At 38.8% G+C, this 16,395-nt stretch overlaps 1 protein-coding gene across 1 annotated transcript in view; it reads right to left on the bottom strand.

The window, feature by feature from the left end:
- Positions 1-16,395, bottom strand: part of C1qtnf7 (C1q and TNF related 7) — a 98,680-nt gene that overhangs the window by 62,651 nt on the left and 19,634 nt on the right. The gene's annotated exons all lie outside the window — the stretch shown is intronic.

Here is a 16,395-nt window from a genome sequence, read left to right as displayed (position 1 = left end):
TGAGGTGACAGCTGTGAAAGATGCTCCTCAACAATGGAAGCTATTGTGCCACGCCGTGGAACTTCATCAGCACAGCCCCATCCATGTACACCTTTGCTCCTTCCCGTTTTCATATTGCTTTTGATATTATTCTCCATGATGGAAGAAGCCACTGAGAGAGTTTTGTATGAAAAATAGAATACTGGGGTAGAATCTGGAGAAAATTTTTGGCCTTGGAAAACCAGGCTGAAGGGTATATTAGTTACTTTTCTGTTGCTGGGACCAAATATGTGACATACATGACTGAAGGGAGAAAAGGTTATTTTGGCTCATGGCTTCAGATGTTTCAGTCCATGGTTACTGGCTATGAGGCAGAAAAAGCATGATGGAGGGGTGTGGTGGAGCAAAGCTGCTCACTTCATGGTGACTGGGAGCAGAGAGAAAGCAAGAAAACCAGAGAGAAGAAGGCACTAGGGAGAAGAATTCGCCCTTCTGGGTCATGGCACCTGTGACCTGCCTTCTCCATGCAGGCCCCCCCCCCCCGCCAAGGTAATAGCATATTCAGCTATGAACTCATTCATGGATTAATTCACTGATGAGCTTAGCACCTCCATGATCCAATCACTTTCTAAAAGCCCCACTTCTGAACACCTGAGTCTTTTGGGAAATAATTTAGATCAAACCATAACAGGAGCATTTGGTGCAGAAAGAATACTGAATCTGGACACAGAAATGTCTGGGCTCAGGCACTGTCTAGAACACCTACCAACTAAAGGATCCTGGAGTCCTTGAAACATTCTGATCCATTTTTTCCCTTTCTGGGGACACAATCCCTCATTTCACCTGGCTCGCTTCATTTTGCTATGATGAGGGCCTGTTGGGGGTGACTAAGTCGTGAGGATGATGCCCACATGAGAGAAATCAGTGAATTTACTTACAGAAGGACTGCACAGCCCTTTGGCCCTTCCACCCTTCTGCCACATGAAGACACATGGTTTGTCCTCTCTGGAGGACACACAGCAACAAGATGCCAACTGGGAAGCAAAGGGTGGGGCTCACCAGGCATCAGACCTGCTTTTGTCTTGATCTTGGACCTCCTAGCTTCCAGAACTGTGAGAAATAAATTTCTATTGCATTACAACTGGACTACAACAGAGTTGAATGTCCAGAATCCAACTCACAGAAAAAATTGTTGATGGGATGGTTCCATATCTACTATCCATGTCATTGTGGCATTGGCTACTACTGCATAACTGGAAGAAATTGGTTAAAATTAGTGCTCCTGGCTTCTACCTTGACCTTAGTTTCTTCTCTTTTCATTTTTAAGGAGCATCTTTCACCCCTCTTCATCTGTCATCTTCTTTATCGTATTTGTCCCCTCATACTTGCCACTATTAGTTCTCTTTGTTAGAGTTCGAATTGTCTCTCCATTTCTCATGCAACATTAAGCATGAAAAAAAGAGAAGGAAACATTTTCCCCTGCCACATAAAAGTATCCACAGAGGCTTGCCCCCGACAGGGCCATCTTTACCATTGTAAGTAACACAAATACCAAAGGAATCAAGATTAGCTTCCTCTTTAAAATGTTCAAGCCCCGAATCTAGCTCATATTTAATTATTCCATTCACTTCCTTTGGCCTTTCATACACTCATTCTTTAAATGTCATTTCTGTTAAGATTTTCACTCTGTCATCTGTAAGAGCAATTTTCTGGTTAAGCCTTATCTTTGTCGTCTTCGGGTGCCACATGAATGCAGGGGGCTGTGTGTTGCACATTTCAGTCTACAGCAAATGTGTAGAAAGTGAGAGAAGAGAGCTACAGGGACATTACTTGTTTCTTCTCTCGTGGAATCCTTAAAGCAAATTGGGAGGTTGGGGGTGACATTTACAAAGCCACAAAGCTAATAGGAGGAAGTTTCCAAATGTAAACTGTGATGACCAGAACACTACTCTTTCCACAGTACATTGCACTCGAGCTTTTTTTTTGAACCTCTATTTTTCCTTCTTACTAATTCCATAGTCAGTTGCGTTGAGACAGGACATAGTTGTCCTCAGCACTGTAAGAAGGAAAAGGGAGCAGAAGGAAGCCCTGTGGATTTGCTTTGGGTCCTCACTGAGCTGAAGCTGACAGATGGGGAAAGGCAACCTAGAATGCCCTCTCCTCAGTTCCTTCCCAACCTCCTCTGTGTTGATAAATCCTCCTCAGTTCAGACTCAATTGCATGTTCCTTCTTTGGGGAAGATTCTTCACCCTGTTCCTCACTACCTTTGTTCTCCCTTGCTATATTTTCATATCTCCTATACTTTAGCTTCATAAATTTTTCTCCTTTTATCATATTTAGGACTATATACATGTTTTATCTCTTTAGCGGTTTATCTCTGTAGTGGTTATAATAGTATTTCTATATTTTCAAGATAATTTGTATACTGTCTCTCTCCTTTATTAGTCTTTTAAGCTCCCTGGATATTTTACTCACCAAGGTATCTGTAGTCATTAGAATACTAATATGACAGCCTATGGGGAAGAAAGGGAGAACATAAATAGTAGTGAAAATGTGCTATGCAATTCACCTGCAGGAGTGAAGAACTGCAAGTGTATGCCTAAGAGCACAGAATCCTGGGCCCTTTATTAAGTCCTCTGTACCAAACATGTACAGAGGACTTAATACGGTACTTTTTAAAAAACATGTACTTTTCTGTTTTGCATGCAGATGTAAGGGTTAGCTAATCAAGGACGAGTTTCTCGGAGTAAAGAGAGGCAGCTGGGGAACAGGGCTTGGAGCCCATCTGTGGGTCTGCTGGTCAACCTATGGACTGGTGCAATGTCAGTGTGGCCTAGATGTCTGCACCATGGGAAGGTCATTATTCATTCTCTTTTGAGAGAGAAAGGACCATGCTGGGAATTTGGCTTATTTATGAATTTATTTATAAACTGAAATTTTTTATTAATTATCTTTTAATCTCCTTTCAAAGTCTAGATCATGAACTTCCAACATCTGTAACTATCAGTGGGTTGGGATCTATGTGTTCAACTGAGTGTCATCCCTGGCCCTGACCTCCCCTGCCCCACTTCTCTCAGAATAGAGACTGGAAGCCTAGAACTACATTTCCTAGAATCCTGTGAAGGCAGAGTATCAGTCAGGGTTGTCCAATGAGGGCCCCATGAGGATGTGAAAGATAATACAGAAGTGGAGGTTATTACTTTTGATGGCAGTTGCAGACAGAGTAAGGACAGTCAGCAGATGTGAGGTTTGCAGCAACTTCAGCTGAGATTCTCCAACCACATACTTCAGAGTGGCTTCCCTGCAGTCCAGTACTTTTGGGTTTACAATAAAATGGCACAGTTTTTCTCCAACTGTTGCTTTCACAACCTCTTAAAGGAAATACTTTTTTATTTAGAAATAACTACAGACTCCTGGGATATTGCAGAAACAAAAGCAATCAAATAACAATGAAAACCCAAACTAGCTCACTCAGTGTGACATCTTATATTGCTATAATATAATAATAGCAAAACAAGAAATGACAATGGTGCAACTATGGACTAGCTACAGAGCTTATTTTGTTTTCAACCAGTTTTTTTTTTTTTTTTTGGTACCAGGGATCAAACTCAGGTCCTTGCAATTGTGCAGCAGGCAGTGAAACCACTGAGCTAAATACCTGGTTCAACCAGTTTTTAATAGACTCACTTGTGTTTTTTTTTTTCCTTTGGTACCAGGGATCGAACTCAGGACCTTGAGCTTGAGAGGCAGATGCTGGGGCCACTGAGCTAAATTCCTGGCCTTCACTTGTGTGTTTTGTAATCAAATACAATTTGATTCTGTGTACAAGTTTTCTACAACTCTTTCAATTTTTTAATGCTTTTATTTCTTGTCTTAAATCTCTATTTAGAGTGACACTGATTTCCCCAAGTAAATGCTAACTGATATGATTTCCTGCTGTAGCTCACATTTGAAATGGTTCAGTAAAGTTTTGTTGCTTGCATTCTATAATGTTCTTTCATGTATTCAATTAAAATATTGTTCATTGACATTTCTTCACATCCTTTTTGTAAACCCAGGGCATCATCACATTTAAATCACTATAACAGATTTTAGGCTTTTTGTTGGCTTTTAGTTGCTCCACTCTCATATATGCACTAATACAATAGCAGTGGGGGACCTAAATTTCCCACTGTCACAAACAGATAGATCAACTAGACAAAAAATAAGCAACAAAATACTAGAACGCAATCAAACCCTTGAACAAATAAACTTAACAGATGTTTACAGAGTGTTCCATCCCACAAAATCAGAATACACATTCTTTTTGGCTGCAAACAGGTCTTTCTCCAAAATAGACCACATACTCACTCATAGAACATGTTTAAGTAAGTGCAAAGGAACTGAAGTTATTCCCTGCATATTATCAGACCATACTGCAATGAAATTGGTGATCAATAGCAAAAGAAACCACAAAAATTTCATAGAAACATGGAAATTGAACAACACACTTCTGAATAACCAGTGGGTCACAAAGGAAATTAAAGAAGAAATCAGAGAGTTTCTACAATTAAATGAAAATGTCAGTACAACATATCAGAATCTATGGGGCACAATGAAAGCAGTCTTATGGGGGAAATTCATTGCACTGAATACTTACATTAGGAAAACAGAGCGAGCTCAATTAAACAACCTGATGCTGAACCACAGGCTTCTAGAAAAAGAAGAGCAGGACAAACCCAAAGCTCATACAAGGGAGGAAATTATAAAGATCAAAGTAGAAATCAATGCAAGGGAGACTAAGAGAACAAAAAATCAGTGAAGCCAAGAGTTGATTCTTAGAAAGAATAAATGAAGTTGACAAACCCTTAGTCAAACTTATCAAAAAAAGGGAAGATAAGGCCCAAATACATGCACTTAGGCATGAAAAGGGTGAAATTACAATGAGCCCAACAGAAATACAGAGGATCATCAATACTTACTTCAAAAACCTATGCGCCAATAAGATGGAAAGCACAGAAGAAATGGACAGATTTTCAGATATGTATGAATTAGCAAAGTTGAACAAAGAAGACCTAAAAATTCTAAACAACCCAATATCAACCAATGAAATTGAAAACATAATTAAAAACTTATCAACTAAGAAAAGCCTGGGCCCTGATGGCTTCACTGCTGAATTCTACAAGACATTTAGAGAGGAACTACTCCCACTGCTGTTTAAATTCTTCAGTGAAATTGAAAGGGAAGCAGTACTCCCAAATTCATTCCTGGAAGTAAGTATCACCTTGATCCCCAAAGCAGAGAAAGACCCTACCAAAAAAGAGAACTATAGGCCAATCTCACCAATGAACATAGATGCAAAAATCCTTAATAAGATACTGACAAATAGAAAGCAGAAGATCATACATCCTGATCAAGTGTGTTTCATCCCAGGGATGCAGGGATCATTCAACATACACAAATCAATAAATGTAGTACACTGTATCAATAGAGCCAAGGACAAAAAGTATATGATCATCTCAATAGATGCAGAAAAAGCATTTGACAAAATCCAACATGCATTCATGATAAAAACCCTACAAAAAATTGGAATAGACAGTCTCTATCTCAATCTGATAAAAGCCATCTATGAAAAACCAATAGCCAATATCATACTAAATGGTCAAAAACTGAAATCCTTCACACTAAAATCAGGAACAAGACAAGGATGTCCACTATTACTACTCCTGCTCAATACAGTTTTGGAAACATTAGCCATGACATTTAGACAAGAGAAAGAAATAAGTAATAAAGATAGGAAATGAAGAATTCAAATTATCATTATTTGCAGATGACATGATACTCTATATAGAAGACCCCAAGAACTCCACCAAAAGTCTTCTAGACTTAATAACCAAATTCAGTAAAGTAGCTGGATACAACACACAAAAATCAATAGCCTTCCTATACATGAACAACAGACTCACCAAGGGAGAAATGGGGCAAAGAATTCCTTTTACAATAGCATCCAAAAAATTTAAATACGTAGGAATCAATCTAACAAAAGAAATCAAAGGTGTCTACTCTGAAAACTATAGCACTCTGAAAAAAGAGATTGAAGAGAACATCAAAAAATGGAAAGACATTCTTTACACCTGGGTAAGAAGAATCAGCATAGTGAAAATGGTCATACTTCCAAAACTACTATATAGATTCAATGCAATCCCAATTAAAATTCCAGAAGCACACTTCACAGACCTTGAGAAAACAATCCAAAAATTCATTTGGAACAAGAAGAGACCTAGAACAGCAAAAGCAATTCTAGGCAATAAAGACAAGGCAGGTGGTATCACAATCCCCAACTTGAAACTTTACTACAAAGCTACTGTGATAAAAACAGCATGCTACTGGCAAGAAACAGACCTGAGGACCAGTGGAACAGATTAGAAGATGCAAAAACAACTCCAGACACACTCAGCCACCTCATCTTTGACAAAGGGGCCAAACACCCCCACTGGAGGAAAGATAGCCTCCTTAATAAATGGTGCTGGAAAACCTGGGTTTCAATTTGCCAAAGATTAAAACTAGACCTATATTTCTCACCATGCACTAAACTAAAATCCAAATGGATTAAAGATCTAAATATTAAAACAGAAACACTAAACTAGCTGGAAGAGAGGTTAGGTAGAACTCTTGAAGCCATTGGCATAGGAAAAGATTTTATGAACAAAACCTCAGTTGCCCGTGAACTAGCACAAACAACAAGCGGAATTTCTTCTTATTAAAAAGCTTCTGCACAGCAAGAGAAACCATCAACAGAGTGAAGAGACAAAACACAACATGGGAAAAAATTTTCACCTGCTCTTCCTCAGACAAAGGTCTACTATCTCGAATCTATAAAGAACTTGAAAAAATCAGACCTCCCAAATTTAAAGACCCAATCCAAAAGTGGGCATCTGAAATGAACAGATATTTCTCAGACAAAGAGGTAGAAATAGCAAATAAACATATGAAAAAATGTTCAACATCACTGGTCATTCGAAAGATGCAAATGAAAACAAGGCTGAGATTTCATCTCACCCCAGAAAGAATGGCTGCTATCATGAAATCAACCACTAACAAATGCTGGCAGGGCTGTGGGGAAAGAGGAGCCCTGCTCCACTGCTGGTGGGAGTGTAGACTGGTGCAACCACTGTGGAAATCAGTATGGAGATACCTCAAAGAACTACGACTGGAAGTCCCATTTGACCCCGCTATTCCACTGCTGGGGATCTTCCCCAAAGAATTAAAAGAATCATACCACAGTGATATATGGGCACCCATGTTCATAGCAGCACAGTTTGTAATAGCTAAAGCTTGGAAACAGCCCATGTGCCCATCAACTGGAGACTGGATAAAGAAAATGTGGTGTTTTTTTTAATAAAATGGAATAGTACTCAGTCATAAAGAATGAGAAACTAAAGACATTTATAGCTAAATGGATGCACATTGAGGCCATACTCTTAAGTGAAATAAATAGGACACACATGTGTAAATAACGAATAGTTTCCCTGGTGTGAGAAACTGAAAGTGTAAATAAGGACTAAAAGATATAATAGATAATATAAATTACTTAGTTTTAGGTATTCTATAACAGTCATGGAAGCCAACTAAGACTTCACCCTTAACATAGTTAAAAAAGGCAATACTATTTTAATAATTTCTGAATAATGACAAAATACTTATAGTTGTTAAGGCAGAAAGTAACAATAAAAAAGTATAGCTATTAGACTGTGGAATGCAAAGTAATGATTATTAATAGATAATAAAAATATACACCTAAACAATGCAAGCAATTCTTTATTTTTTTATTTTTACTTTGTAGGGAATTGAACCCAGGGCCTCACACATATTCTACCACTGAGCTACATCCCCAGTGCAGTGCAAACAAGTTAAAAAGAGCCATTAGAAATCATATATATTCAAGAAGAAATCCAAAGAATCTCTCCAATGTCAGGCACAATCCTATTAAGATGACAAAAACTGGCTAGATACAAAAATAAACACACAAAAATAGCTTTCTTATGATGAAAAAAATCTGAGAATAGAATGTTCAAAAAAGCAAACAAAAAATTTAAAATCCAATCAATATGCTGTTGGTTTCTCAAGAGGAAGAGGAGACCGGTGTCTCTCTTGGTCTCATGAGTGCATGCATTTGACTAAATGTATCAGTTGTATACACTGACCATGTGCTGTTTTTATATAACAATTCCTTTTTAAAAGCCTGGGTATTTTTCCTTACTTGAACCCTTCATCAATTCCACTTGTGTACAGAGACACAAAACCTTGGTGAAAGTGACTGTTTCACCTTCTCATTTTCCCTCTGAGTCTTTAATCCCAAGTGATTCTTTGTCTCTTCCTAATTAAGATGCATTTCCTCTCAAATTGCCCCAGTCAGTAGAGATGTCTCTGGTTCCAGCTTAAAACAAATTCTTTTTCATTATTTCCCGTAAGACAGTGTAGCAACTTGAAATCACATATTTCAGCAGGCGATCTTAGCTGTAGATTCACCATTCAGTGGGCTTTTCAGAATAAAGAAGCTGTGTTCAGAAGATCTAGGCAATCTTCGAGATCTCAAACAATAGGACTAGGAACAGAATCATAGCCAATATTTTTTATGTACTAGTGTGACCCATTCATTCCTCTGGGCATAACCTTAATTAATCCTCACCCCTGCATCAGTAGAAAATTTAAGTCACTTATTCAAAATCTGAAGTGTACCCAAAAGTAGTGCCAAGAAGAACCAGGTGGTGAGGCTCCAAGCCTTTCTTCAATGCCACCACAATTTACTGCTTTTCTTATGGGTGATAACATTTTTCTTCCTAATAAGATTTCAAGCACATTCGTGTCTGAAAATCAACCTGGGCCTCTGGACAAGGATGTTTGTGAGCCCCATTGAGCTGCACTGGTTGCTTCAGTGCAGTCAGTTGGTCTAATTTAAAAAGTCAGTTCTGTAGAAAAATAGCAGGGTGCCAAGTAAATGGGATCTGTGACACTATGCAAAAATAAAAATTGGGAAAGTGATATGGGAAGGTCAAAATTTAGGAAACTCATATGTAATGGGAAATTCCAAACATATGACTTTCACTTCTTGTTGGAAAGCATGCAATGAGGGAGCATTTGGATTTGACTCCAAAATGGAGTTAATTCTTTAGAACTTATACTTTAATTCAGGCAACCAAATTCACATAGTTCTTTATAATTTTGAATTCAGCAGAGTATAATTTTGAAGATTATTTTTCAGTGATAGTTCTTCTTTGAAGCCTAGAAATTGTCTTCTTAACAATTGTAAGATTTTGATCGAAGATATGCAAACACAGGCCTGGCTTCAAAGCATACTTTGTGACCAAGATGGATTTCCTGGTTTACATTGCTTAATTAGTGATAATATTGATTCAAAGAAGAAAGGGTCCAAATCTCAGCAATTTCTATTATTAATAGATGCATCCCCTATATAAACAGTTAAACCAAATTGTATCTTACGAGAACCCAGGCTCAGGCTCTTCCAGATTCCATTCTTCTCATCTCACAGTCATCACCATGTTTTTTTTTTTTTCTTGTTGTTGTTGTTGTTTTTGCCTCCCTACCTCCGATTTCTCCATTCCTCATGTTCAACATATGACTGCACTGTCTCAGCAAGCCCACAGGAATCACATAAGCACTTCTTATATTAACAAACAGTGAAGCATCTACTTTGCTGGTAGATTAGGATAAATATATTTACTGAAGCTGGCTTGTTTTAGTCAAACAACACATAATACTGTAGCTACTTTTTGTGAATGCAAACACTATTTAAGTCACACGTTACCTGAAAGCTGTACATGTAGCCAAAAAAAAAAAAAAAGAGAAAGAATATGATAAAATAGGGAAAGAAGGATTATTAGAAGAAAGGAAGGACAACAATGGGAAAACGATAGGGAAGAAAAAAAAAGACAGAAAAACACCGTGAAAGGAAAAGAAAAAAAAAAAAAGAACAAACAGAATGGGAAGCCAAAGTGAAAGATCCTGAAACTCCAAATAAAACAGACATAGTCAACCCATGCTTCCCATGGGGCTGTCCATAGTATTGGATGTGCCATACCGCACGTTTTACCGTGGATAACACAACGAATAAACAGACTCGACAAGACCGTGACCATCATAAAGATTTACACTCATAAGTGCCATTTTGGGGCAGGGTGACCAGTTGTCCTGATTTGCCTGAGACTGAGGGGGACTTCTGAGATGTGAGACTTTTTGAGGATAGGATCGTTCACGCAAATGTGGATGATTTTTCTGGGACTGGGGATTTTTCCAGGGCATGGGATTCCACCGTCCAAACCAGGAAAGTGTCAGGTAAATTGGGAAAAGTTAGTCCCCTTAGCTTTGAGTAAATAAGTAAATTTATCTCACACGCTCTCTGAGCACTGTGCAGGAAACCCTGGCTAATGCCACAGGCCAGGTGGATAACTTTTCCTCTCTGTGCAGCAGCCTGAGACTCTTTCCTGTCTCATGTGGTTCAAGTTGGGCTATTGCACCTATTACCTTCTCCAAGGTGAGCAAGCCACTCAGTCTGGGCTGGGCATACCAGATGGCCTGACACACCTTGCAACTGTGATTAGTTGATGAGGGAGTATGTAACTCAAGAAGATGGGAAAGAGAAGCACCTTTTGTTTCTGGTGAGGACTGATCATCTCCCTCATCGTATATGACAGAGTGAAAAGACAGAGAAGGAAGGAGGAGAAAGAAAGAGATGATATCCAGAGCCTCATTTGAGCCCCTGGATCCCACTGCACATGAAGCTAATACTACTGCACAGCCACCTGAGCTACATTAAAGCACTCCCTTTATTTCCCTTAAATTCTTTTATTGGTACATTTTAGGTATACAATACATTTACATTTATCATTGGGTGCTTCTACCTGCACATGATGTATCTTGGTTCTTATTTTTTCCCCTTACCTGTGTGCCCTTCACCCCCTCCACCCTTCCCTATTTACGTAGACTTCGTTTCCATTTTTTTCTCATAATTTTTCCTTTCCCTTCTTTCCTTTCCCCTTCCCCTCCCACTACCCCTACTTCTTTAGACCTTTTCTTCCTATTTCAAATTATCAATTATTCATTTTAATCATTTTAACCCTTATTTACACTTTCAGTTTCTCACACTAGAGAAACTATTCGGTATTTACACATGTGTGTCCTATTTATTTCACTTAAGAGGATGGCCGCAATATGCATCCATTTAGCTATAAATGACTCTAGTTTCTCATTCTTTATGGCTGAGTAGTACTCCATTTTATAAAAAAACCACATCTTTATCCAGTTTCCAGTTGATGGGCACTTGGGCTGTTTCCAAGCTTTACCTATTACAAACTGTGCTGCTATAAACATGGGTGCCCATATATCACTGTGGTATGACTCTTTTAATTCTTTGGGGAAGATACCCAGCAGGGGAATAGCTGGGCCAAATGGAACCTCTGGTCCTAGTTCTTTGAGGTATCTCCATACTGATTTCCACAGTGGTTGCACCAGTCTGCACTCCTACCAACAGTGGAGAAGGGTTCCTTTCTCTCCACACCCCCGTCAGCATTTGCTATTGGTTGATTTCTTGATAGCAGCCATTCTTTGTGGGGTGAGGTGGAATCTCAGTGTTGTTTTCATCTGCATCTCTTGAATGACCAGTGATGTTGAACATTTTTTTCATATATTTATTTGCTGCTTTTACTTCTTTGTCTGAGAAATGTCTGTTCATTCCAGATGCCCATTTTTAAATTGGGTCTTTGAATTTGGGGGCTCTGATTTTTTCAGTTCTTCATATATTCTAGATAGTAGTCCTTTAAGGTATAGCTGCTAAAATTTTTTTCCCACATTGTAGGTTGTCTCTTAGCTCTGTTGGTGGTTTCTCTTGGAGTTCAGAAGCTTCTTAATAAGATGAGATCCCAGTTGTTGATTCTTTGTGGTAGTTTCCATGCTACTGAGGTTTTGTTCATAGAGTCTTTTCTTGTGCCAATGTCTTTAAGAATTCTACATAACTTATCTTCCAACAAGTTTAGTGTTTCTGTTTTAATATTTACATCTTTAATCCACATTGATCTTACTTTAGTGTATGGTGATAGGTATGGGTCTAGTTTTAATCTTTGGCAGGTTGAAATCCAGTTTTTCCAACACCATTTATTAAAGAGGCTATCTTTCCTCCAATGAGGGTGGTTGGCTCCTTTGTCAAAGATGAGGTGGCTGAGTATGTCTGGAGTTATTTCTAAAACACTCCCTTTTTTCTTAAGGTGCTTTGAGTTGGGTGCCTGTCACAAGAGACCAAGAGTTGTGACTAATAGACATGCACAGCTCTTTAGTTCCTGACTCAGTCTTGTCAGACAATACTGGCAATGACATACTGCATATGAAATAAGGCAATACAGGCATATGAAATTCTCAGTAGTTAGCATCCATTGACTGCAAACCAAGAAATCTCCTTTGGTTCAATTTAAGTGTCATAGGACCAAGGATGCACATGTATTAGATGGCAGACCTGGAAATCAAATCCAGATCTGTCTAATTCTAAGGCACACAGTATATTTCTCTAATTTATACTATCTGAAAAAAGGAATCTGTTAAGTGATATCCCAGCTAAAGTTAGTTTTTGACTCATACTCTATGTATGAACTTATGGTGCCAAACACCTGCTTCTTTGCTTCCAAAATTCCTGATTCATCAAATGCTTCACCAAGAGAGGGCAGACATGAGTATATGAAGCTAGATGGAAAATAATATCTGCTGTGGTGTGAATATATATTTTTGCAGAGATGAAATTCCAGGTGATGATATGTCAGATTTTCAAGTTCACTCCAGCTTAAATTTTCACTGACAATTAAGAGGTGCTATTCCTGCCTCACAAAGGGGAGATTCTTTACCCGTTCTACTCTTGGTACAAAGAGACTGTTTCCCATAGCTCAAGCCTAGCACATCTAAACGCAGCTGTGTCAGTGAGATAAGTGTTCCGGGTATTTACTTTTATCATCATCATCCCATATGCTTGGCTACTGATACAACAGAAGGATGCTTGTCCAAGAAATATTTCTTTTCCATGGTGGTGTTCTATAGATGCTATAAAAACCTCAGAATATGATTCTCGAACATTTATGGGTTGCTTATTTCTTTAGTGCTTTTATAATATGTGAGGTTATTACAATTCAGGTTTGTTGGTGTATTTTAACTAATGCTAGAGGAACAATGTGTCTTGTTCCAGTATGGATAATACTTTATAGTAAATGCCTTTGGCACAATTTACTGTATGTCTCTGTTCATGAATTTCCTTCCCTATCTACATGACGGCAGGCTCTTGTCATCAGCCATCGGGGCTATAATGTTGCAGCATACTAACCAACTCTGAAATTTCAGCAGCTCATAGCAGCCAACATTTATTTGCTTTTTTTTCACTCATTGAATATATGCAACGTGCCCAAGGTTGCACAGCTGGTAAATGATGAAGCTGAGATTCACTGATTCAACAGATATCATTAAGCTCCTACAATGAGGAGACTAATCAACCTCTAAACCAAAGACTATATCTTAGCTGACAGCATTAAAAGTGAATACAATATCATGACAGTCCCAGAGAGTCAACCAAAAAGACAGAATGTGGGAAGCGGGTAAGATCTAACACGCGCTCATAAGTGAGGGGTTGGAGGACTGGATAATACCAGCTAGAACAGAAGCCATATGGAATCACAGCAAGGTCAGTTAGATAATGGAGATATGAAAACATTGCAAGTGGAAATCAGTTTTGGTCTCTAATTTCACTTGAGGAAGGAGAAAGAAAGGGAAATTTTTGAAGCCATTTTCTCATGTCTACTCTGTGCCAGGCTTTTCTTATGAGAAAAATCCACATAGCAAATATCTAAGATAGTGCTATCACTTTTTAAATGTCTAATGCAAATACAGTATCATTTATTTCTTAGTGTTGTTTTAGCTTGTGTCTAATACATCATTCAGTCAATATGTTTTCATGGTAGATTCTCTTAGTTGCTGCTTGATGTCCTTTCCCCATTCTTTCTTAGTAACAGAGAACTTGTTTGTTTGGGAAGTAATGTGACCAGATAAATACACACCTTGCAGACTCCTTATGGCCAGCAAAAGCCATTTGATTCACTAGGTCAGGAAAATGGTAAGTGAGAAGAAATTGACAGAAGAAGTTGCTGGAAAAGAAGAAAGACTCAGTTGGTGTGACCTGCTCATATTTTGTTCTTTGTAGTTGTGCCATTGACCCGGAATACACTCGTGACACTGAGGTAGAATAAATGTCTTCTGGTTGTGACAGAGAGAGCTGCATGCCCAGATGGAGAAGCAGAAAAGTAGAAGGAACCAGGCTTTGCTGAGAGTGTGAAGCTGCTACGGACTGAGTGTTTTTGTTCTGCCTCCCCCAAGTCCCTATGTTGGGATCCTCATCTGCAATATGATAGTAATTAGAAGTGGGTATTTGGGGGAGGTAATTAGGCCATGGGAGGAGAGCCCTCATGGATGGAATTAGTGCCCTTATAAGAAGAGACATGAGAGAGGTGATCTCCCTCTGCCATGTAAGGATAATGCCAGAGGTGGCCATCTGCAAGTAAGTTGGCATCGGCAGACACGAGCTCTGATGGTGCCTAGATCTCAGACATCCCAGTTGCCCAAACTGAAAAATAAATGTGTAAGTCACCTAGGCGATGGTACCTTGTTACAATACTCAAACTAAGTCAAAACCATTGCACTGACCTCTGAGTGCATTATCTCCAAACATTTCTTTTTAGGTAAGGAAAACAAGATCCTATTTGGGCAGACTGCTGAAGTTGGTTTCTGTTGCTTGAGGTTGAACTGACACAGATTTCCTTTGGATTTCCATCCTAGACTCATTATGAAATACTTTCAGATTTGTGTATAGTATTTCATTGTTTCCAAAGTTTGGCTTCTTCTTGAGCAACTTTTTTGGAATCGTTCATTTTTCTTTTTAGATGAGGCATCATTTGGCTACAGTATAACAAAATTCTGCTCCAATAAAATGCCAACGAATCTTTTTTTTCAAACCAACCATCCAGTACTTAATCGTAGCTTACGGAAATAGCTCCACCTGACTGACAGACTGCTAATTGTGAGGTTGCCAACCGTGGCAACATGAGACAAAACAAAAATCAAAGCTCAAAATAAAGAGCATCCAAAGGAAGAGCGTGTTTACATTTTTTAATCTTGTAACTTTAGCAGTGAAGTTTAGTAGAAAAATAATGCAAAATTCCAAGGCAAAGAATTCAGGTTCAAATTTGTACTGAGCCGGGAGGGGAGAGGGAAGTTAAAAAAAAAAAAAAGACAAGCTAGGTACACGTACCAACTCCCCATGATGAATGTAATTGTTATACACTGAAAACATGTGCCAACAACAATTAAAGTGAGGAATGTTAAAAAAAATTTTGCACTGAACCACTTACCAACTAAGTGGTTTGAGGCAAGTTTTTTCATCTTTCTAGATATTGGCTTTCCACAATGCAAAAGGCTGTTGATAATAATGATGGTTATGGTAATAGTAATAATAATAATACCTGCTTACAGAGCTGGTGGAAAGACCAAGTGAAGTGACATGTGTGAAAGTGCTCTGTAAACAATAAAATATGACACAATCTTTTGTTTCTATTGAGAAGTGAAGAGATATGCCATGTATGAACTGGCACCAAGCTTGTCTGGTTGCCATCTGGTTCGAGGCATGATCTAGAGGTGTGAAACTGACATGCTGAAGGATATGTGGGATGTAAATGCTCTGTTGAAGGTTAGTAATGAAGCTCTTTCATGGTTATAGTTTTTTTTTGCAAACATAAATGCCCATCATTAATGGGAACATGAAGGTAAAAAGAGGAAAAAGCTATCTTTTTTTGATCACTATTATGAGCATTCTGGCATTTTACAGATTTGATCTTCCTTAACTAATTGGAGACATGTAGGCATGTCCAGGTGTTCTCTAAGGACAGGACATCCAGGTTGTCATTGGAGTTACACTGTCTGCAGAGTTGGTGGGATGGCATGGCTCAGGCACAATGACGAGGAAAGATGACTCAGGCTGGGGAAGTCAGGGTGGGGGCCAGGCTTAGGAAGGGGTCTGTGGTCTGAAATTAGCTGGTTACTCCTTCACAAAAGGAGAAGGCCCTTCATACTCAAAGGTTGAGGAGACTGAAGTCTGTTTAACCAGAGGGAAAGAAGGAAAGGAACTTTCCCACCCACAGAGGACTTCCTGTGCCACCAACTGCTTAGGTAATGAGCGCAGATATTTTGCTATGCAGACGGCACCGTGAGAAACACTTTAAATTATTAACTCATTGATCTCCATGACAACCCTATGAAATGTAGGTACCATGCTTAATCCTATTTCACAGAGAAAAAAACTGAGGAATAGAAAGGCTAAGTGACCTCCCCAAAGCTATCCAG

The sequence above is a fragment of the Heterocephalus glaber genome, unplaced genomic scaffold, assembly GCF_053883595.1.
Source record: "Heterocephalus glaber isolate CG9 unplaced genomic scaffold, H.glaber_assembly_v1.0 deba00001509, whole genome shotgun sequence".
NCBI lineage: Eukaryota > Metazoa > Chordata > Mammalia > Rodentia > Bathyergidae > Heterocephalus > Heterocephalus glaber.
This window is presented reverse-complemented; position numbering and strand designations above follow the sequence as displayed.